Source organism: Dendrobates tinctorius, unplaced genomic scaffold (genome assembly GCF_039654945.1).
Source record: "Dendrobates tinctorius isolate UK_male_01 unplaced genomic scaffold, ASM3965494v1 ptg000395l, whole genome shotgun sequence".
Classification (NCBI taxonomy): domain Eukaryota; kingdom Metazoa; phylum Chordata; class Amphibia; order Anura; family Dendrobatidae; genus Dendrobates; species Dendrobates tinctorius.
Genome location: NW_027362061.1, coordinates 2701914 through 2726364, shown reverse-complemented (window position 1 = coordinate 2726364; position 24451 = coordinate 2701914). Strand labels below are relative to the sequence as shown.

Genomic DNA, 24451 nt, shown 5'->3' with positions numbered 1-24451 from the left:
GATGATTTTACCGCCAATCAGAAGCGCTACACCGGTGTTTACCGCACCTTCACACAGCTTGGGAAACACCGGCTTTTGTGCTGTGCATGATCGGCTATATTCTGCTATTAAATCAGCAAAAGTGTTGTGCCTGCCATCTGATGTATATACTTCTCATCAAGTTCTTGTTAAGTGAAGGAAAGTCTATTTTTTAACTTTGGTCTCCCTCATTCATCTCCATACTATCTGGTCTGGGCCTACAACGACAGCATGCAATCTCCGGAGTCGGGAGATATGACTCTGCTATAATGTGTGTATATATATATATATATATATATATATATAATTATACTATACTAGATGGTGGCCCGATTCTAACGCATCGGGTATTCTAGAATATGTATGTAGTTTATTTATGAAGATTTAAGAATAATGCAATGAATGTTTGGGCGGTGTAGAAAATTGCTTTGGAAAGGCTTCTGGAATCGACTTTGGGATTGCCCCTTGCAGACCTGGGGGGCTGGACCCTCATCTGACCTTGTTTTCCCTGGGCACACCGCTGGTGAAGGTTCCCTCTCTGCCTGCTGCACGCGCCATCTTCTTCCTTTGTGGTGACGTCACCGCTACCCGATGTTCGGCCGGTGTGGAGATTTCCTTCTGAACAGTATCTGCATCCTGCCTTATGCTTGCCCTTTGCCGAACGGGGTTTTTCGCCCTCCTCTGCTCAAGTTAAGGCAGGGCACATCGTTGGTGAAGTTCCTGTGGAGGACTGCTGCGGCGCCATCTTCCTCCACCTTCAGTGTCGTCCCCGGGCGCGACCAATCAGCGACGCGGGATTTCCGTTACAGACAGAATTAGACGAATATATATATGTACACTAGATGGTGGCCCAATTCTAACGCATCGGGTATTCTAGAATATGGCCAAATTCGCATGCGTTTTGCCACAGAAAACATGCGTTTTTCACGCGCGGAATTCAAGCGCATACCAAACGATTTGAAGCATCGCTTGGAATGTGATTGACAGGTTGGTCACACTTGTGAAGCATAGTGTTTTTGACAATTGTGATCAACTTTTTACTATTGATTGAAACCACAATTTTTTGCAAGTATTTAAATAGGCACTTCAACACATGAATCCACACTTGCGGGTAAAAAAGAATATTACTCCTTCTTATCCAAAATGAAGCGAACCACAATTATATTACAAACATGTAACTTTATTAAACAAAATAAAGACATTTAAAATTGGCTACATATTCATTGTTTCCTGATAACCTACCCCAAAAGGGGAAAAAAACAGCAGACAATTATCTCTGTTTTGTTTAATAAAGTTACATGTTTTTAATATAATTGTGGTTCGCTTCATTTTGGATAAGAAGGAGTAATATTCTTTTTTGTCCGCAAGTGTGGATTTTTACTATTGATGATGCCTATGCAGCATCAATAGTAAAAGATAGCATGTAAAAAAGAATAAAAAAAAATTAAAAAAAGGTTATTCTCACCTTCCGACGGTCCCCGGACTCTTTCTTTCCTCTCCACGCTCCCGGCATCTTCCGTTCCCAGTTATGCTTAGCGCGAATTACCGGAGATGACGTCACTCTCGAGAGCGCGATGCTTGCGAGATTGCGACGTCATCAGCGGTCTTTCTCGCAAAGCATTACTGGGAACGGAAGATGCCGGCTGCGTGGTTAGAGGCGGGAGAGCTCCGGGGGCCGTCGGAGGGTGAGTATATCACTATTTTTTGCTTTAATTCTATTTTTACAGGTTTATGGTACCCACGGTCCAGAGGAGTCTCCCAACTCCTAACGCCGCTGATCTCCCGACGGTAGCGGTGGCGTGTGTCCTTCAAATTCCGGACTGCGCCTGCGCACTGCGCCTGTCGCTGATTGGTTGCGGCCTGCCGGCCACGACCAATCAGCGACACGGGATTTCCGTTACAGACAGACAGAGTTAGACGATTATATAAATAGAGATATATATATATATATATATATATATATGTTATATATAGCTGACCCGTGGAAGCGCTGATAGGCCGTCATCAGAGTTTACTCACTCCTTTCTTCAGCCTCCCGGCCATGAAGTTTTAAACTTTTGCTACAAATAAACTACGGACTTTCAATATGGATCGGTGAGTGCTTCAGTCCTTACTTTCTTTGATGGTGAAATTATATATATAGATATATTCTGTATATATGTGTGTATGTGTATATATATGTTTGGCAGAGTCATATCTCCCGACTCTGCAGATTGCTGCTGTCATTGTATTATTACACAGGATTCTTATGATGTTACATCGGATCATCTTCTTCTCATTCAGGTCTCTACAATATCGGATCCTCTCAGTGAAGATCTTCTACAAAAGAGAACTTTCCTGATTTACCCATCAAGGATGGATATGGACAGAGACAAGATGGCGGAGAGGATGTTACACCTCACCCTAGAGATCCTCTTCCGTCTCACTGGAGAGGTGAGAGATTCTGATGACGTCACATTACATCATTCTTATCTATGGGAATAACAGATGGACAGAACTGGAGAGGTGAGGACTCTGGAAATGTCTGTAGTGAGATTTATTAATGTGTCTCTCCATAACCAGGATTACACAGTGGTGAAGAAGACCTCTAGTGATCACTGTCAGGACCCTGTGTCTGAGGGATGTGGAAGACCCCTGAACTCAATCACGGGGCCTCCACCTCACCCCCTGATCCATGAGGACATCAATGACCAGAAGATCCTAGAACTCATCTACAAGATGATTGAGCTGCTGACTGGAGAGGTGACACTGCTGGGAATGCTGGGACATTATACAGTAACACTATGAAGGGATCGGGGGATGACGGTATCATTGTATGTGTCAGGTTCCTATAAGGTGTCAGGATGTCGCTGTCTATTTCTCCATGGAGGAGTGGGAGTATTTAGGAGGACACAGAGATCTGTACAAGGACATCATAATGGAGGTTCCCCAGCCCCTCACATCACCAGGTAATAGACAGGACTAAATACACACGGCCTATAATTATCTGTATGTAGAGAATGAATTCAGTCCCTGTATGTGTTTCCTCCAGATCTATCCAGTAAGAGGACAACACCAGAGAGATGTCCCCGTCCTCTTCTTCCACAGGACTGTAACCAAGAAGATCCCAGTGCTCTTCAGGATCATCAGGTAGATGGAGAGAAGGTGTCAGGAGATCTCCCCTATGATGTGTAGACGGCTGTGAAGGTCTTGTGCTCAGTCTTGTTTTTTCCCCCAGTATTATATGTTTTATACTTGTGTAATGAGAGCGGTGGAGATGGCAGGATTAGAGCTGATCATAGATGGGACTTCTCCATCTGTCGGTGACTTTTACAATATTTGTTTCAGGGTGAAGATCTGACCCATATTAATACTACAGAGACATATGTGAGAGATGATGAGTGGTGTAAAGAGAAGATTCCCACATATGACTACCCAGGTGAGTAGTAACCACTGAATGCAGAGAAGTCACAGATTCCTCTCAGTCACCGGCTGTGGCTGCTTTATCGGTGGTGTAGTCCGGCCGTATTACCATGATCACCATTTTGCCTCTAGACCACAACATTCTCCTCCACCCAAAACTGTTCAAATGACTTTGGGCAGTGAAAGCCCTTTTCTATAGAACTTAAAACCTGGAGGATCCTCCTACCCCCTGGTATTAGTGTGAGGGTGATCCCTTAAAGAGAGATCTATATGATTACTTGTACCTAACCCAATATAGGCCGAGTGCGCGCTTAAAGAGTCACACCGAACACAGAGTTAGATGTCTACTCCTTTCTCAGCAAAGGCTTGCACACAACTGAAGTTTATTCTCAAGACAAAGAGACGGGAAATGGGTGTCACACCATCTTCTGAGTAGCCAGTGTCAGTCTATGATAGGTCCATTTCAGCTTCACTTCCATATATGGTATCCAGTATCTCAGCTTCTGCATTCCAAGGATTCCTTCCAAGGTGTTGTCTGAAGACACAGACGCCATCTTGGTACACCATATCTGAACTGACTTATATAAGGTTAGCTGCGTTGTACAGTACCATGAAAGTGAATGTAAATTGAAAAACGCTGTGCACATGCTGCAGAAAAATCTGCGTGGAAACGCTGCGGGTTCATGTCAATTCTTTGTGCGGATCTGCAGCGTTTCTGCACCCATTGACTTGCATTAAGTCGGGCATATCCGGAGCAAAACCGCAGATCTAAAAAATATCTGCGTTTTTGCTGTGGATGAAACGCTGCAGATCGGGAGGGGGGGGAAGAGTGGGGGCGGCGTGTCGGCGGAGACTGTCTGCTTGTGTATGTGTGTGGGCGGTGACTGTGTGCGTGTATGGGCCTGTGTGTGCGGGGGTCATCAGGCGGTCTGCCGGGCTGTGCGAAGGTCATTAGGCATATGTCAGGGCTGTGCGGGGGTCATTAGGCATATGTCGGGGCTGTGCGGGGGTCATCGGGCGGTCTGCTGGGCTGTGCGTGGGTCATTAGGCATATGCCGGGGCTGTGCGGGGGTCATTAGGCATATGTCGGGGCTGTGCGGGGGTCATTGGGCGGTCTGCGGGGCTGTGCGGGGGTCATTAGGCACATGCCGGGGCTGTGCGGGGGCTGTGCGGGGGTCATTAGGCATATGTCGGGGCTGTGCGGGGGTCATCGGGCGGTCTGCTGGGCTGTGCGTGGGTCATTAGGTATACGCCGTGGCTGTGTGGGGGTCATTGCGCGGTCTGCCGGGCTGTGCGGGGGTCATTAGGCATATGTCGGGGCTGTGCGGGGGTCATTGGGCGGTCTGCCGGGCTGTGCAGGGGTCATTAGGCATATGCCGGGGCTGTGCGGGGGTCATTGGGCGGTCTGCCGGGCTGTGCGGGGGTCATTAGGCATATGCCGGGGCTGTGCGGGGGTCATTGGGCGGTCTGCGGGGCTGTGCGGGGGTCATTAGGCATATGCCGGGCTGTGCGGGGGTCATTAGGCATATGTCGGGGCTGTGCGGGGGTCATTGGGCGGTCTGCTGGGCTGTGCAGGGGTCATTAGGCATATGCCGGGGCTGTGCGGGGGTCATTGGGCGGTCTGCCGGGCTGTGCGGGGGTCATTAGGCATATGCCGGGGCTGTGCGGGGGTCATTAGGCATATGCCGGGCTGTGCGGGGGTCATTAGGCATATGCCGGGGCTGTGCGGGGGTCATCGGGCGGTCTGCTGGCTGTGCGTGGGTCATTAGGCATACGCCGTGGCTGTGCGGGGGTCATTGGGCGGTCTGCCGGGCTGTGCGGGGGTCATTAGGCATATGTCGGGGCTGTGCGGGGGTCATTGGGCGGTCTGCGGGGCTGTGTGTACTACAAGTCCCATCGGGCTATGCCTGCTACACTGTCAGTGCTTATACACTTAGATTGGAAGGAAGGATCATCCCCGCGCTGCCGCAAGAAGAATTCCAGAAATTGTAGAGGTGTTAACGTGGTTTCTTCTACGTGTTTGGGGGGTTCAGGTGACCCCTTCATCAGGACATACCACAAATATTGTACCAAATCATTCTCAAACACTATCCGAAGCCAGGAAACATCTAGAAAAGATTAAATTACAAATTAATCTAATTTAAAGATAAAACCACTGCTGCCCCGAAGACACTGAGAGGTAATAATAAATCTGGGACCAAAGGAGCCAACTCTAATTCGGATCTGTCCAGTTCTCTCCCTCTTTCACTTCTTGAGTTATCCATTCATGATACCACTCCAAGCATGTTGGTACCTTCACTAACCACTATCTCATTAGGTCCTGACGACCCTGATACCTCCACTCCACCAGCCCCACCAATGACACTATTGTAGTGGATCATTCAGATGCCTCTAAATCCGGGACGGTTCCTCTTTTACCCCGGGCAATAAAAAAACTCCCAACTGAACCAATTTTTTGTACCCAAAACCGTAAAAATAAAAAGCACTACAGAGGAACTAGGGGAGGGAGAAAAAGAGGAAAAATACCACCTTAACCCCTCCATCGCTAATGAATTAACTTCTAATATTTGTAATCTTTCTGACTACAAACTCTCTGAAAGTGCGGAATCCCTCCTATCTAGAGGATTGTCCTTCTGTCTCTCCAACAAACCTAAGGATTTTAATTTATTTTTAGATTTACAAATTTTCATAAGGAAATTAAACCTTAAAAGACATTTCTTTATTAAGGAAAATAAATCCAACCCTCCAACCAACACAGAAAATACTGAAGAAACAGATGAATGTTTTCACCTGAACGTACCTGCTAAGTCTAAATTTTATCCTGTTGAGGACAAAAGCCACCATCTATCTATTATCTATCTATCTACCCTTCTATCTATCTCTCTATCTATCTATCTATCCTTCTATCTATCTATCTATTATCTATCTATCCTTCTATCTATCTCTCTATCTATCTATCTATCTATCTATCTATCTATCTATCCTATAGCTATCTATCTATTTCTCTATTTATTTATCCTTCTATCTATTTATCCTTCTATCTATTATCTATGTATCTGTGTGTTATGGAGTGTGGGTTGGACAAATGTAAATGAGGAGGTTGGACAGAAATGACATCACAAATCTTTTTTTTTTGTTAAATAAGATATCTTTATTTAGCTTACAAAAACGCATACAAATCCGCCTGAAAAACCGCAGCAAAAAGGCATCAAAGACGCAACTGAGTTTTCTCCCAAGAACTGTGGATTTTGTGCGGAAAAATCCGCGGCAAAATCTGCAACGTGTGCACGCAGCCTATATGTTGTTTGCGCACACTGCAAGACTCAGAAGTGAGAGCGGATTTTGCTGGATTGGTTTATGGAAACCTTGTTGCTTTTCAGCAGCCTTTGAGCCACTAATAGTGCGGGAACCTCTGTTTTTCCATTGACAGATGGACCTGAGTGAGGACTTGTTTTTTGTGAGATGAGAATTGGTGTTATTTTCGCCTACATAACATTGATTGGTTTCTTTATATTTGATACTAGATGTGTGCCCGATGCTATCGCATCGGGAGGGCAGTAACATCACGATGGGGGCAGCTTTGTGGTGCTGGGGGTGGCGGCCCACCCACTTCCATGCAGTCACAACTGGCAGGAAAGACTTTGTTTTGCGATCTGTGCTGGAGATGGTGTGCGGCGCTTCCAGAGGGTGGCCGCACCCAATCTCCAGCACAGGCCTCAAGTCGCAGTCTTTCCTGGTGACTGTGACTGCATGGAGGTGGGTGGGGAGGCAGCGGTGGGATCCGGCGCATGTAGTCAGACAGTGGGTCCTGGCGGGGGTCTGGCGGTGGCATCCCTCTCATTACTCCCCCCTCATTACACCCTCTCATTATACCCCCTTTATTACACCCCTCTCTTTATACCCCCTCGTTACACCCCTTTAACAGCCTCATGATCGCAGTGATGGCCGGGATCCGAGCGGTGGCCGGGATCCGAGTAGCGGTCGGGATCCCAGCGCCGGTAGGGATCACAGTGGCAGCCTGGATATAAGCGGCAGCTGGGATCCCAGAGGTATTCGGGATCGCAGCTGCGTCCTGGATCTGAGCGGCATCACTTGGGTGTACCAAAATAGCGGTCGGCGTACTTCCGGTGCGGCGCAGTGGATTGTGGGATTCGGGGACATCCAGATGGAAGTGGATGACAGACAATTTAAGGCAATTATATATATACATTTGGGAGGCAGAATGAACAAACAGTTGAACACCGCACACTACTGGCTCATCCAACAAGGTTTTCAATTAGACTGTGAACTGTCATTGTCTTGGTAAATAAAGTTTTTTACATAGCTTGCCATTTTTTAAGTAGAAGTGTTGAAAAATATAAACCTCAAGGATATTTTATTTAAAAAAATTGTTTATTATGTTAGATGACTGTACCAGGAGATCAGAGGGACAGCTGACATCTTCAATTTTTAAATCTGATGATCTTGATATCCTACAAGATACACCTGAAATGAATGCCGTTACTCCAGACACATCATCATCCGTTCACAGCAAAGATCTGTCATCTGAACCTATGAAACATGTCCCATCTTCTGATTCTTTACTGACTACTAAGGAAAATCAAAGTCACAAAAGAGGCATTAAAAAACAAACTGCTCCTAAAGCAAAGAAGTCATTTTCATGTTCAGAATGTGGTAAATATTTTACACGGAAATCAGATTTTGTTACTCACCAGAGAATTCACACAGGGGAGAAGCCTTTTTCATGTTCAGAATGTGGGAAATGTTTTAATCATAAAGGGAATCTTAATGAACACCATAGAACTCACACAGGGGAGAAGCCTGTTTCATGTTCAGAATGTGGGAAATGTTTTATCAATAAATCAGTTTGTGTTAAGCACCAGAGAATCCACACAGGAGAGAAGCCTTTTTCATGTTTAGAATGTGGGAAATGTTTTGCACATAAATCACATTTTGTTACCCACCAAAGAACTCACACAGGGGAGAAGCCTTTTTCCTGTTCTGAATGTGGGAAATGTTTTGCACATAAATCACATTTTGTTACCCACCAAAGAACTCACACAGGGGAGAAGCCTTTTTCCTGTTCAGAATGTGGGAAATGTTTTAACACTAAATCAGAATGTGTTACGCACCAGAGAACTCACACAGGAGAGAAGCCTTTTTCATGTTTAGAATGTGGGAAATGTTTTAACACTAAATCAGATTGTGTTATGCACCAGAGAACTCACACAGGAGAGAAGCCTTTTTCATGTTCAGAATGTGGGAAATGTTTTATCAATAAATCAGTTTGTGTTAAGCACCAGAGAACTCACACAGGGGAGAAGCCTTTTTCATGTTCAGAATGTGGGAAATGTTTTAACCTTAAAAGGAATCTTGATGAACACCATAGAACTCACACAGGGATGAAGCCTGTTTCATGTTCAGAATGTGGGAAATGTTTTAGCAGTAAATCAGCCTGTGCTAAGCACCATAGAATCCACACAGGAGAGAAGCCTTTTTCATGTTCAGAATGTGGGAAATGTTTTATCAGTAAATCAGCTTGTGCTAAGCACCATAGAATCCACACAGGAGAGAAGCCTTTTTCATGTTCAGAATGTGGGAAATGTTTTAAACTTAAAAGGAATCTTGATGAACACCATAAAACTCACACAGGGGAGAAGCCTGTTTCATGTTCAGAATGTGGGAAATGTTTTATCAGTAAATCAGCTTGTGTTAAGCACCAGAGAACTCACACAGGAGAGAAGCCTTTTTCATGTTTAGAATGTGGGAAATGTTTTAACAGTAAATCAGATTGTGTTAAACACCAGAGAACTCACACAGGAGAGAAGCCTTTTTCATGTTTAGAATGTGGGAAATGTTTTAACCAGAAAGGGAGTCTTGATGAACACCATAGAACTCATACAGGGGAGAAGCCTTTTTCATGTTCAGAATGTGGGAAATGTTTTACAAGGAAATCAAATTGTGTTAAGCACCAGAGAACCCACATACAGGAGAAGCCTTTTTCCTGTTAATGTGGGAAATTTTTTAACCAGGAAGCGCTTCTTGATCGCCATCAGAGCAGTCACACAGAGGAGAAGCCATTTTCATTTTCTTAATGTAGGAAATATTTTACTTGGAAATCAACTGTTAATAAACATCAGAGATGTCACATAGGGGAGAAGCCTTTTTTTATATTCATAATGTTGGAATAGTTTTAACCAAAATTAAATGTTCTTAAATGGGTTGTCTCTTGTCATTCCTCATGTTTGCTGACAAAAGGATAAAACTAAACTTTATTAATTCCAAATATAAAGCTATACCCATAATTCACCCCCTGAAGATTAGTCAGAAGGTGACTAATAGAAAAAACATATACCCCACATCTCAGTATATAGGGTGAGGTGAGGTTTACACACTCACTCTCCAAGCCTCTCATTTCTGCGGGTTTCATCGTCCTCACCAAAGGCGACTCATCAAGAGACTATTTAATATTGACCTATATTCAAGCGAGACTAAGCGAAAAAAAAAACTATAATCATGTATCATGTTATTCAGAACAGTCAGAAAACTAGCCACATATTGGCAGATCCCAGACCTCAAACTATATACTTCGGAAGGTTATAAGCCCCTCCAGTGTCAGGAATAGATAGTATGAATTTGAATTTACCAAATGGCTGCAATGAAACAAAGAGTGAAAAATTTAAAGTGGTCTGAATACTTTCCATACCCACTGTATCAGTAAAAATAACTCCTCTTTATTAGGTAAAGTATAAAAGAATTGCGCCATTTTCCGATATCCGTCGCTTCTCCATTTTTCATGATTTCAAGTTGGGTGAAGGCTTATTTTTCATGTCAAGCTGACTTTTTTAATGGATGCCATTTTGGTGCAGATACGATCTTTTGGTCGTCCTTTACTGAATTTTAATGTTGCGGTGACCAAGAAAAGTAATTCTGGGGTTTTGACATTTTTTCTCGTTACGCCATTTAGCGATCGGGTTAATTCTTTTTTATATTGATAGATCGGGCGATTCTGAATCCGGCTATAACAAATATGTGTATGTTTGATTTTTTATTGTTTTATTTTGAAAGGGGCGAAAGGGGGGTGATTTGAACTTTTATATTTTAGTATTTTTAAAAACATTTTTTTCTACTTTTGGCATTGTGAAGACATACAGCATTGTATCTTAATTAACCAGATGACTATTTTTAGCAAACGAAAAATAATAGAATGTTATCTGTATGTTGGCTTTAAATTTAAGTGCTGATTTCTGTTTGGTCAAGAAAACAGACTTTTGCTTGTGTAAGCCGGTAATATTGACTTTTATTGTGCGCTTATCCTTGATCACTAGTGATGTTTGCTGATATGCTAATTATGCATTGTGTTATGGAGCCAGTTTGCTGACTTCTAAAGCAGAGAGGGAAAAACTATGCAAATAGTTTAAATAATCAAGTAATGCAATAATCTCATCTCCATTCTTACCCTTTATGTAAACACTGAATGAGGGACACTTGTTAAGTCTAAAAATAGGTTACATGCCTCTGTATAAAGAGACTGAGAGAGAGAAACAGCCAGAGAGATTCTGCCAAGATATCTATACATCCAAAGGACAAGAGACAGGACAGCAGCCATATTTTCACAAGGGACATGGACCTATCATTCTATAGGAAACAACCTAGGGGTTTTCAGCCTTGGTTGGAAGAATACAGATCTGCTCCATTGACCATCACTGAACCATGGATACGTTCGGAGAAGCCAGATTGTGGTCTTTGGATCAACTGGCCTTGTACCTTGTATGGACTCAATGGACTGTCATCTTCCTACACTTATTGTTACATCCTCTCTGTGTGCGGGCCACAGGTGGAGTAGTCGACCCTGGAAGATGAAGCCAGGTTGTGATCCTTGGATCAACTGGCCTTGTATGGACTGTCATCTTCCTACACTTGTTGTTACCTCCTCTCTGTGTGCGTGCCACAGGTGGGGTAGTGACCCTGGAAGGTCTGAAGTCACAGCTGCTATTATCCCGGCGGGTTAGTGGAGGGTGAGACTCTGTAATGTCCACCATCTTGGGTACTGTGCTGGGACTGTTCTTTGTGTTATCTGCCTGTTTTGTAGTTCAATAAAGCATTGCCACACTTTTATCCTCACCCTGTGTTGTCTGAGTAGCGTTTTGAACATGTTAAAAGGAGAGCGGGAGTTCAGCAGGACAATGCCTGGTCCATGTGGTTTTGGCTAGCGGGCGGCGCTCATAGCATTCCGGCAGTGCCAAGCATAGAGGTCTGCTGGAGACCTCTGGTTGTCATGCCAGCCCATCGGTGACGAGGTCACCGATGGTGGGATTTCCGGAAATCTTGCTGGAAGTGCCGCTGTCAGAGGCTGTTAGGGGCAAATGGCAGATGTTCAAAACAGCTGACATGTGCCGGAAAAGATGTGGGCTCACCCCCGGAGCCCACATCAAATGGAGGAAGTACATTTACGCCCGATGTCAGAGAGGGGATTGTTTTTACAGAGACAAAAGTAATTAATCATGTACAGTATACATACAATTACAAAAATACACAGCTTCTAATGGTAAATAGTATAGAGTTACGACAAGAAAATATAATTTGTGTAAACCATGTGTAGATATAAAAATTCAGGCAAATGTATATATCACCTGGAGGCTGTGCTGGGCTGCATGCTCTTATCATCTCCCACGTCGACTACTGCAACCTCCTACTCTCTGGCTCCCCTCTAGCACTCTGGCTCCGCTCCAGTCCATCCTACACTCTGCTGCCCGACTAATCCACCTGTCTCCCCGCTATTCCCCAGCCCCCCCCTATGCCAGGCCCTTCACTGGCTTCCTATTGCCCAGAGGCTCCAATTCAAAACCCTACCCATGACATACAAAGCCATCCACAACCTGTCTCCTCCATACATCTGTGACATGGTCTCTAGGTACCTACCCGCATGCAACCTTCCATCATCTCAAGATCTCCTTCTCTACTCCCCCCTTATCTCTTCTTCCCACAACCGCATACAAGACTTCTCCCGTGCTTCCCCCATACTCTGGAACTCTCTGCCTGTAAAAAATGCGTATTCTTGTAAAATACTTAGGACTAGTTACCAGATGAAAATGTAGTGGTTTATGTGAATTCTTCCATCAAAGAAGATTATTACAGAAAAACATAAAAATAGGTGAAAGATTGTCCATTAGTTCATAGCATGTATTCTTTCTCTGGGATCTCACATGGCAAATGGCGTCTGTCTCTCTTAGGCTTCTTACGTAGTAAAGTTGCATCTCAGCTGTCTGTCCATTCAATGCTATGTCCGTGCAGAGATGACATCTTCGCGTCTGTGTCTCATGATGGGGAGGGAGCAACAGCGACCTCTAGAGTAAACCCCCACCTTAAATATACATCTTTCAAAGCATGTGATCTCCACATATGGAGTTGTCTTTAACATGAGCTAAACTTAAATATGTAGTGGAGTTGACATTTAACATGAGCTAAACATGCTAAAATAACACATGCAGTGTCAGCGGAAGGCACTGTTCAGCACAGAACTGAGTGTAATAAGAAATTAACGGATTATTAATATTTAACAATTCCCCCTTTTGAGGGAGACAGACATTAATTGGAACCCTCAAAATATAATGAGATCTTCTTTCTTCTTTTCTTCTTCTTTGATAAAATAGTTTAATATCAATAATAATAATATCAGATTATTGTTATACGTACTCGATGACATAATTGATGTGAATTCATGTTATGGTAAGCCGTGAACAATATTCATATAAAATATGTATAATTATACTTCCCTAAACCTAAATTGAAGCATCTCAGGTTCAGTCATCATCATCTGATGTCATCCGGTCTTCATTTTGATGTCTTCTTGGTTCTTTTAAAAAACACAGTTTTTCGATAGCATATAGATGTTGTAGAAATCGTGTTGTGTCAAGTCAAAGTCCATAAATTCAAATGTTGATAACAAAGTCTATAGATGAAATGCAGCTTTAATATCTGTGCAGTGTCACCTTTAAAAACCTGGGCTTACATTGGCTCGCCTTGGATATTCTGGAATCCTCCATCGGTACTGGTCTTTGAACAGCTGTGATGTCTTTGGTCAGCAAAGCAAGGGTTAAAATGACTCTTCCTTGCTAAACATAGCACCATAACCAGTCCTCAGTCCCAGTGGCGGATCTTAATAGGGGCGGATGGGGCGGTCGCCCCGGGCCCAAGGTTTTTTGGGGGCCCAGGGAGCAGGGGCGGGCTGGGCCGGGTGGCAGAGGGGCAAATGCCCCCCCCCCGGGCCACTCCCCCAGCACCTGTACAGGGCCGGCCGTGCCCTGTGCTGTGACGCCGCCGGCAGCAGACAGCCGCCCGCGTCACAGTCTATGGGGCCGGCCGGGTCCGGGAGCTGTGCACGGCCGTCGCAGTCATCTTCGGCTGCTCAGCTCCGGCTCCCTCCGGCTGCACTTCCGGGTCAGATGTCGGGCATGTGCAATGACGTCATCGTGCACGCCCGACATGTCCCGGAGGATGCTGAAAGCAGAGGCGCTGCTGGGGAGCGAGCCGGCTGTGAGGTAAGTATGGGGAACTTTTTTATTTATAAAATGAATTAAATGGGGGAGGGGGTGAGTGGGGGCTGTACACAATGAAGGGGGGGTGACTGGGGCCTGTATCTGATGAAGGGGGGGTGACTGGGGCCTGTATATGAAGGGGGGTGACTGGGGCCTGTATCTGATGAAGGGGGGGGTGACTGGGGGCTGTATATGATGAAGGGGGGTGACTGGGGGCTGTATATGATGAAGGGGGGGTGACGGGGCTGTATATGATGAAGGGGGGTGACTGGGGGCTGTATCTGATGAAGGGGGGTGACTGGGGGCTGTATCTGATGAAGGGGGGTGACTGGGGCCTGTATCTGATGAAGGGGGGTGACTGGGGGCTGTATATGATGAAGGGGGGTGACTGGGGGCTGTATATGATGAAGGGGGGTGACTGGGGGCTGTATATGATGAAGGGGGGTGACTGGGGGCTGTATATGATGAAGGGGGGTGACTGGGGGCTGTATATGATGAAGGGGGTGACTGGGGGCTGTATCTGATGAAGGGGGGTGACTGGGGCCTGTATATGATGAAGGGGGGGTGACTGGGGCTGTATATGATGAAGGGGGTGACTGGGGGCTGTATATGATGAAGGGGGGTGACTGGGGGCTGTATATGATGAAGGGGGGTGACTGGGGGCTGTATATGATGAAGGGGGGTGACTGGAGCTGTATATGATGAAGGGGGTGACTGGGGGCTGTACGTGATGAAGGGGGTGAGTGGGGCTACACAGGATGAAGGGGGTTGAGTGGGGCTAGACATGATGAAGGGGGTGAGTGGGGTTGTACATGATGAAGGGGGTGAGTGGGGGCTTCACATGATGAAGGGGGTGAGTGGGGCTGTACAGGATGAAGGGGGGGTGACTGGGGTTGTACGGGATGAAGGGGGTGAATGGGGGCTTCACATGATGAAGGGGGTGAGTGGGGCTTCACAGGAAGAAGGGGGGATGAGTGGGGGCTTCACATGATGAAGGGGGGTGAGTGGGGCTGCACATGATGAAGGGGGGGTGAGTGGGGCTGCATATGATGAAGGGGGGTGAGTGGGGCTGAACATGATTAAGTGGGGGATAAGTGGGGCTGCACTTGATGAAGTGGGGGATAAGGGGGACTGCACATGATGAATTAAGGGGTAAGTGGGACTGCACATGATGAATTAAGGGGTAAGTGTGACTGCACATGATGAATTAAGGGGTAAGTGGGACTGCACATGATGAATTGGGGGTAAGGGGAACTGCACATGATGAATTAAGGGGTAAGTGGGACTGCACATGATGAATTGGGGGTAAGGGGGACTGCACATGATGAATTGGGGGTAAGGGGCACTGCACATGAAGTGGGGGTAAGGGGGACTGCACATGAAGTGGGGGTAAAATTAGCTGCACATGATGATGGGGGAGTGGGGCTGCACATGAAGTTGGGGGGGAAGGGGACTGCACATGATGAAATGGAAGGGGGGATAAGGGGCTGCAAATGATGAAGCGGCACTGCAGATGAAGTGAGTGGGTGATAGGGGACTGCAATGGATGAAGTAAGGGGACTTCAAATTAAAGTGGGGACATTAAAGTGGATCCCCTATGGCCAGGATCACGTTGGGCGATTTTGTGCGTATTGGCCATAGGCCTACAGCTTATGTGCAACGTCTTTTTAGGCCGTGTCCACACGTGGTGGAATGGTGGCGGGTTTTCCGTATGGACCCGCAGCAAACCAAGTGCTGCGGTCCGTACGGCTGTCAATTCCTGCACGGGGACCGCAGCGCTCAGGTGGGAAGGGGGGTACAGGGGCCCAGGTTTTATGAACAGCCCCGGGCCCATAGTCCACTTAATCCGCCACTGCTCAGTCCTAATGCACAGGACATATGTCAGGGTTGTAGCTTCCTGACAATTACCTTATTGTTCACCAGCCTTCATTGAAGCTTTTCAGGTGGAACTTGGTAAGAACGTGATAACACCGTTCATCTCAGCATCATAGGATTATCGTCCTCTAGTTGTCAGGTTAGATACTTAATTGTGACTGTCAGTGGTGGATACTGCACTTGTGGCTGTCAGTGGTGAATACTGCACTTGTGACTGTCGGTGGTGGATACTGCACTTGTGGCTGTCGGTGGTGGATACTGCACTTGTGACTGTCGGTGGTGGATACTGCACTTGTGACTGTCGGTGGTGGATACTGCACTTGTGACTGTCGGTGGTGGATACTGCACTTGTGACTGTCGGTGGTGAATACTGCACTTGTGGCCGTCGGTGGTGGATACTGCACTTGTGGCCGTCGGTGGTGGATACTGCACTTGTGGCCGTCGGTGGTGGATACTGCACTTGTGGCCGTCGGTGGTGGATACTGCACTTGTGGCCGTCGGTGGTGGATACTGCACTTGTGGCCGTCGGTGGTGGATACTGCACTCGTGGCCGTCGGTGGTGGATACTGCACTCGTGGCCGTCGGTGGTGGATACTGCACTCGTGACCGTCTGTGGTGGATACTGCACTCGTGACCGTCTGTGGTGGATACTGCACTCGTGGCCGTCGGTGGTGGATGCTGCACTTGTGGCCGTCGGTGGTGGATACTGCACTCGTGACTGTCAGTGGTGGATACTGCACTCGTGACCGTCTGTGGTGGATACTGCACTTGTGGCCGTCGGTGGTGGATACTGCACTTGTGACTGTCGGTGGTGGATACTGCACTTGTGACTGTCAGTGGTGGATACTGCACTTGTAATTGACACAGTCTATTACTCAGAAATCATAGCTTTGTTACCTTCTGGGACTTCTGGATCGCGGTGTTTTTCTTCTTGCTACTGGTAAGAATCAATTGAATTTAGAAATATGAAAAGTCTTTATTAACATAATTTCAGTTCTTGCTTGAAGTCTTCATTCCCTATTCTATACCAAACCTGGTAATTTTCCTAACCTATAATATCACAGCGTACCATAGCAATCAGTAACATCCATATAATTATTATCAGAATTTGTACCATATATGGATTTCAAAAACAATAATAAACCAATAATAAGTGATGATACATTATTATCCATATTCTTCATGTGTTAGAACATTTTTATGTCATAGGTGTAATTACCTTTTTCAACCCATAGGTGTCAATGTGTTTTATGTAACCAGTGTTTTCATCTTTATTATTCAACTTTATTAATAGAATATATTTATTATACTAATAATATGTGGGAATGTATAGCCATGAACCAAAATAAGAATATATAAATGAATGAATGAATAAAAGAATTGTTGCATAGAATTCAGAACTGAAACATTTTCCTTTGTAATAGAACCATATCATCGCTATATTTAATGAAGCAATATTCTATACTAGACATTACTTTATTAAATATTGATGGTTTTTTTCTTGATTGACAGAAAAAATAAAAATTTAGGAATTCAAATAAAAATAGAATAATAAAATTGAAAATGAAAAACAAGAATAAAAATAAGGCCTTTATATTGATACCAAATGCAGAGTAGTTATGTCCTCAGTAACATATACTCTTAATATTTCCATGATCTCGATTATTTCATAATTGTCATAAACTTGTTACCAAAATATCCAAATTATGCAACTTTGCATGTAATACTCTTCTCAGTGTAAATAAATGACTCTTTATAATACTTAATGTTATTATACCCAATACTTATACCATTGTACCTTATTAATATTTCTTTTTTATTAAAATGTGTGAAGAAGAGGTATTAATCTAATGTGATGATGAAGTCAGGATCAAAAACATATTTCCCCCTTAATACCAAAAAATATTGTTTTATGAAATAATTCATTTATCAAACCAAAATGAAAAATAATTAATTTATAAATTATGTGAATTTATACTTGCTTATACCATTATTTGTCTGAAGATGTGTAACCATTAAAATTAATTTGAATATCATAAAATTATCCTTTGGAAAAATTAATTTAAATGTAGATTTTCTTAAACCATTTTGATGTGCGATTGCACCTATCCACAATTAACTAAATCAAGAAATAATTACTAAAGAAATCTAGAAATATATGCTGTGTAGATAATATTTCATTATATCTTAATATTCTAAGAATTTAACTGATCTGCATATTTCTCCTAAAGACAAAGTTTTTCCTCATACAGAACCTCGAGGCGTCTCATACATCAAATGTATCACATTACTCCTAAGCAGCTGCTCATACACGCATCATCTGTCACTCAGACTGTGTCACATATAAGTTCACACCACAGATTTCACATACGAAGGTGTATTTTAACCCAAATTATCCTAATTATCAATGCGCATTGTAAACTATTACATTTAGTATCTTAATATTTCTTGGTAAATTCCCCAAATACACATGACATAAATATATGTTGTATAGCTATACTTGAAACTTTAGGCCTAGGAAAAAAAATTCCTTTGATATGCAAAAGTTGAGACTCCTTAAAAATTCTTTTTCTAAAGAACAAGGACATGGTATACTGGTATACTTATTATTAGAACAAAGTTCAAATTTCACATGTTGTAGTTGTCATTCATGCCATGCAGTAAAGGCATACACACAGAACACATTTAAAATTGTTAGTTATATGAATATTATTTAAGTGTTAAATATATAAAATCATGCAATTATTATAACTTCCTGTGTAAATAAAGGCATAAATCCTTGTAAGAGAATTTTTCGCGATTAAGTCCTGCTTTAAAATGAAAATTCTAAGGAAAAATAAAAGAGAAGGTTAATATATTCATAATTCTAAATATTACTGGAGTAGATTTTAATTTTCACTACAAAATACAGTTCTACAAATTCAAATAAAGAATCTTTTTGTGACGCAATAACACGAGATGCAGGATTTAAAAACCAAAATTTGGTTACAAAAGTCTTTATGAGGGACTGTGTCTTGACATTCTCACTCAGCATTCTATACAGGCGTTCATATATGGACATGAATGTGTAGGTACATTCCTTCCGACCAATCCTTAATTTTTGAAGAATATCAATATCTGGATAATTTTCATTTGATGCACAAAAAAATCAGAATTTTTAATCTGTCTTTATCATTTAAGTTCTCATGTGTTTCACCAGATAACTTTAAAGTCAATCTCCTAGCAAAATTTACAGGGATCCACATTTTGAACAACTGATTCTTCTCTTCGTTAGTTAAATCAAATTTCTCAGCACAGCTTTCAAAAACCTCAGAGTTTCTACAAACATGGATTTTGTTATCACATGCAGGAATGATTTTGCATATTTTTAACACATTTTTCCTTACTTTACTTCAGAGTTGGGCCTCTGAGTGGTCTATTCTTAGTGGTCCGTCTTTCCCTTGTACGTCCTCTACATCAAATCTGAAGTCTCCTCCTACTTCTCCATCTTGTTCCACGTCTGCAAGGTCACCTTGAATGGCTGCTACAGACACTTGATTACAGTCTTGTTCAATCTCCCTAACTTTACAGCCAATCTCGGGAACATCACTATTTTCCTTCACACAGCAATCATCTTTGGATTTCTCTGACACCGACCTATGAAATATACCATTTGTAGAATATTTTTTAATCTCTTTCTCTATTGAAAAGCTTAGTATCTATCTTTAGATTTTCCACTTCACATTCTGCATATAAGCTGAGCCATAATACTTCTGAATTAGACTCATCTACAGACTTAAATTTCAATTTACTCTGCTTAGAATAACAAGTAATGACATCCATATTTCTTACCTTGAAATATCTCAGCTTGTCGTTCCTTTGATGGACAACGCTGGGCTCTTGTCTTCACACGTCTGGCTTCAGCACGTCTGGCACTTGTAGTACTTCTCAATCCATCTGGCAATTCTTAGTCCTCACTTCTAGGTTCTGTCTGATTCTTGTGAGTAGTGGAGTTCCTCATAACTTGCACATATGACTGACGTTAGCAAAGTTCAATCCCCCTTTTGGGCAAGTTGAGGGAAATCCGCAAAAAAAGTACAAAAATTCAGATCCTGGCTGGCTCGCCAATGTAAAAAATGCGTATTCTTGTATAATACTCAGGACTAGTTACCAGATAAAAATGTAGTGGTTTATTTGAATTCTTCCATCAGAGAAATAACTATTACAGAAAAACATAAAAAATAGGTGAAAGAGAGATTGTCCATTAGTTCATAGCAAAGCAACATGTATTCTTCCTCTCTGGGATCTCACATGGCAAATGGCGTCTGTCTCTCTTAGGCTTCTTACGTAGTAAAGTTACATATCAGCTGTCTGTCCATTCAATGCTATGTACGTGCAGAGATGACATCTTCGCGTCTGTGTCTCAAGATGGGGAGGGAGCAACAGCGACCTCTAGAGTAAGCCCCCACCTTAAATATACATCTTTCAAAGCACGTGATCTCCACATATGGAGTTGACCTTTTACCATGAGCTAATCTTACATATGTAGTGGAGTTGACATTTACCATTTGCTAAAATAGCACATGCAGTGTCAGTGGAAGGCAATTGCCAGAACAGAACTGAGTGTGATAAGAAATTAACAACCAAATTATTAATATTTAACATCTCGTCCCATTATTAATAGATAATGTGTCGGATAGAAGGCCGTCTCCCCTAATTATCAGTTTAGGGTCAGTGTATAAGGAGAGAATGATACATAACAAGAAAAGTCCCAACCCAATATGTCATAGAGTGATCTTGAAGAAAGTCCGGGCACTATGTCCAACGCTTCTTCAGTGTCGGCAGAAACAAGGCACATTGGGATCCCCGGGGTTTCCGCATTTGACATTAATAACAATGTTTTCTCACGAGCTTCTCTGTCCTTAATAAAGCCAACCTGATGGTCGGTAACAATTGGGGGCAGGTAGTGGGAGAGCCGGGCTGTAATCACTTTAGAGAATATTTTCACATCTACAGTAATTAGTGATATTGGATGAAAATTAGGGCAGACATTTGGTTCTTCTCCAGGCTTTCAAAAACAATGTTATGTCAGCCTCAAGTAATTAAGGGGCAGAGAGGGAGTCTTCTGAGATATTACTGAACACTTCTCCTAAAATGGTAATAACTGGGGTGCAAACCTCTTATAAAATCTATTATTGCCTCCAGGGTTCTTCCCGATAGGGTATGATTTAATGGCCTCTCCGATCTCTTCCTCAGTGACAGCTTTGTCTAGTTCCTCCAGCTCAGGGGTCTGTAAGGAAGGAAGAGCAGCGTCCATAATATATTTGTCAATTTGTCTTTCCAGAATATTAGGTGGCATGTCGTGGTATTATCCATGGATATTATAGAGCGAGCTATAACAGCAAAAACATGCCTCAGCTTTATTTTCTTTATTTTGGATACATACGTATGTCCCTTGCATGCATGGATATAACCTCCTTGCCAATGAGAGACCACATTTATCTGTGGATTCGTACGAGTACCTTCTCATGTGATCTTGGTATTTTCTATACGTTTCATCTATTAACAACTTTATCGTCTTTCTTTTTTCAATCAGATAATTTTTATTGAACAAAACAAAGAATTACTAACATTTTGTTTTTCTTATACAAACATTGTGAGAAAAATAATAAAAAAAATAAAAACCAGTAAACAATACAACAACCGGTTACAATGATATAAATCCCAATTTCGCTCTATAGTAGAGGGTGTACAGCAGTGAATAACGCTGTGCATCCCCTGTAGTCCCAGAGCGTCTCTCCCAAACCCCCCTCCAGCCCCCTTCTCTCTTTCTCCCTACAGTCAGGTTAGAAGTTGAGAGTGAGTGGGAAGGGGCCGATTACAGCACAGCAGAGATCAGAGCAGAGCCATGAAGATGCCTGCCACCCTGTGTGTCTGTGTCATCTCCTCCTGAGTACTCATCATGGCTGCTTGTAAAGCACTGTCCTGGGAAAGGATCTGTACAAGTGAAACCACAGAACCTGGTAAGTATACATGCATATGTGTATCTGTGTGTGTACATGTGCAGTATACTGTGTGCCTGTATATGTGTATATAGTATGTGTGTGCATATATACAGGATATAGTATGATTGTGTATATCTGGTGCATGTGAGTTTATATATATGTATATACATGTACATACAGTATATAGTATGTGTATGTATATTATATTTGTATACTGCATGTGTGCACTATATTGTGTAAATATATAAACTGTATATGTATGTGAGCATACTGTATATACTGTATATAAACTGAATGTGTGTATATACTGTATATATGTGCTTATATACACAGTATGTGTGTACTGTATATACAGCATATAGTGTATGTTTCTATATTTATAAAGCATAAATAATGTGTGTACATGTATAGTGTGTATCTGTGTATATGTGCTGCATATATCATCCTGTAATTGTAGTGTCGCCATTAGAGTTGAGCGAAACGGGTCGACAAAAATTCAAAAGTCGCCGACTTTCGCCAAAGTCGGGTTTCATCAAGCGAAACCCGACCCCAGCGTGAGGTCGGCCACGCCAAAGTCGCGTTTCACATGATGCTTGAGCGCCCTTTTTGCAGCCAATCAGGAAGAACGGACACTGTGGGCAACGTGATGACATAGGCAGCGGTCACCACCATCTTGGAGAAGGGCATGCAAGTGATTGGCTTGCTTTGTGGGGCGTCACAGGGGGTATAAAAGGGTGGGGACGCCGACCGCCATGTTACTCATGCTGATCTCAGAATAGGGAGAGCTGCTGCTGCTGATTCTGTAGGAAGAGCGTTAGGCAGGGAAGAAGATACCAAAAACTGATTCTGCTGCTAGCGATTTTGCCTGTACAACACACCAATCACTGTGCAGTGCAAGGGGAGGCTATATCTTGGTGCATCAGCTCTGTTGGTTATTAGGCTGCCTTTTAAGGTTCCCTGGTAGCTGCATTGCTGTGTGCACACTGCTGAGCAAACTGCTTTTTTCAAAGCAATCCAGATTTTATTGTTTTGTCCTTGTGAGTTACTGAGCGTTCATTTTTTACACACCGTACAGCGGTGTACGCTCCTCACACTGTACCGTGTAACGGCTGTTGTCACGGTCAACATTGAAGCTAGATACGTGTGTGACTCTGTAAGGAAAAGCCGAGGAGTTTGTCTGTTCTTACAGACCTACACCTTATAGTTTTGTCCGTTTTTCAAACAGTATAGTATATTTGCTGTTTGATTAGATTCAAAACTAGAGAGAGACAGCGTGCGTCAGTCCGTATCCAAAAACACGGAGCTTGACAATTTTACATACACCGTACAGTGGTGTACGTGTACGCTCCTCTCTCAGTACCGTGTAACGACTGTTATCACGACCACCTTTCTAACAGCATAGAGAATCTGCCTTTCACATTGCGGTGTTAAATAAACAGGGCCTGACTGAATCCAACAGTGTCCTGAAGTGTGCAGTCATGGCCAAAAGTTTTGAGAATGACACCAAAATTAAATTTTCACATGATCTGTTGCCCTCTGGTTTTTATTTGTGTTTGTCTGATGTTTACATCACATACAGAAATATAATTGCAATCATATTATGAGTGCCAAAAGGTTATATTGACAGTTAGAATGAGTTAATGCAGCAAGTCAATATTTGCAGTGTTGACCCTTCTTCTTCAGGACCTCTGCAATTCTCCATGGCATGCTCTTAACCAACTTCTGGACCAAATCCTGACTGATAGCTGTCCATTCTTGCATAAGCAATGCTTGCATTTTGCCAGAATTTGTTGGATTTTATTTGTCCACCCGTCTCTTGATGATTGCCCACAAGTTCTCAATGGGATTAAGATGTGGGGAGTTTCCAGGCCATGGACCCAAAATCTCTATATTGTGTTACATGAGCCATTTAGTGATCACCTTTGCTTTATGGCAAGGTGCTCCATCATGCTGGAAATGGCATTGTTGGGCGCCAAACTGCTCTTGGACGGTTGGGAGAAGTTGCTCTTGAAGGACATTCTGGTACCATTCTTTATTCATGGCTGTGTTTTTAGGCAAGACTGTGAGTGAGCCGATTCCCTTGGCTGAGAAGCAACCCCACACATGAATCGTTTCAGGATGCTTAGCAGTTGGCATGAGACAAGACTGGTGGTAGCGCTCCCCTCTTCTTCTAAGCTGTTTTCCAGATGTCCCAAATATTCGAAAAGGGGATTCATCTGAGAAAATGACTTTACCCCAGTCCTCAGCAGTCCACTCCCTGTACCTTTTGCAGAATATCAGTCGGTCCCTGATGTTTTTTATGGAGAGAAGTGGCTTCTTTGCTGCCTTCCTTGAAACCAGGCCATGCTCAAAGAGTCTCCGCCTCACAGTGCATGCAGAAGCACTCACACCAGCCTGCTGCCATTGCTGAGCTAGCTCGGCACTGCTGGTAGTCCGATCCCGCAGCTGAAACAGTTTTAAGATATGGTCCTGGCATTTGCTGGTCCTTCTTGGGCGCCCAGGAGCCTTTAAGGCAACAATGGAAGCTCTCTCCTTGAAGTTCTTGATGATGCGATAGATTGTTGACTGAGGTGCAATCTTTGTAGCTGCGATACTCTTCCCTGTTAGGCCATTTTTGTGCAGAGCAATGATGGC

At 43.4% G+C, this 24451-nt stretch overlaps 1 protein-coding gene and 1 pseudogene across 1 annotated transcript in view; both read left to right on the top strand.

Annotated features, from left to right (window-relative positions):
- Positions 1–24451, top strand: part of LOC141076232 (uncharacterized) — a 172661-nt gene that overhangs the window by 128106 nt on the left and 20104 nt on the right. The window lies entirely within an intron of this gene.
- Positions 3050–11544, top strand: LOC141076210 (uncharacterized; annotated as a pseudogene).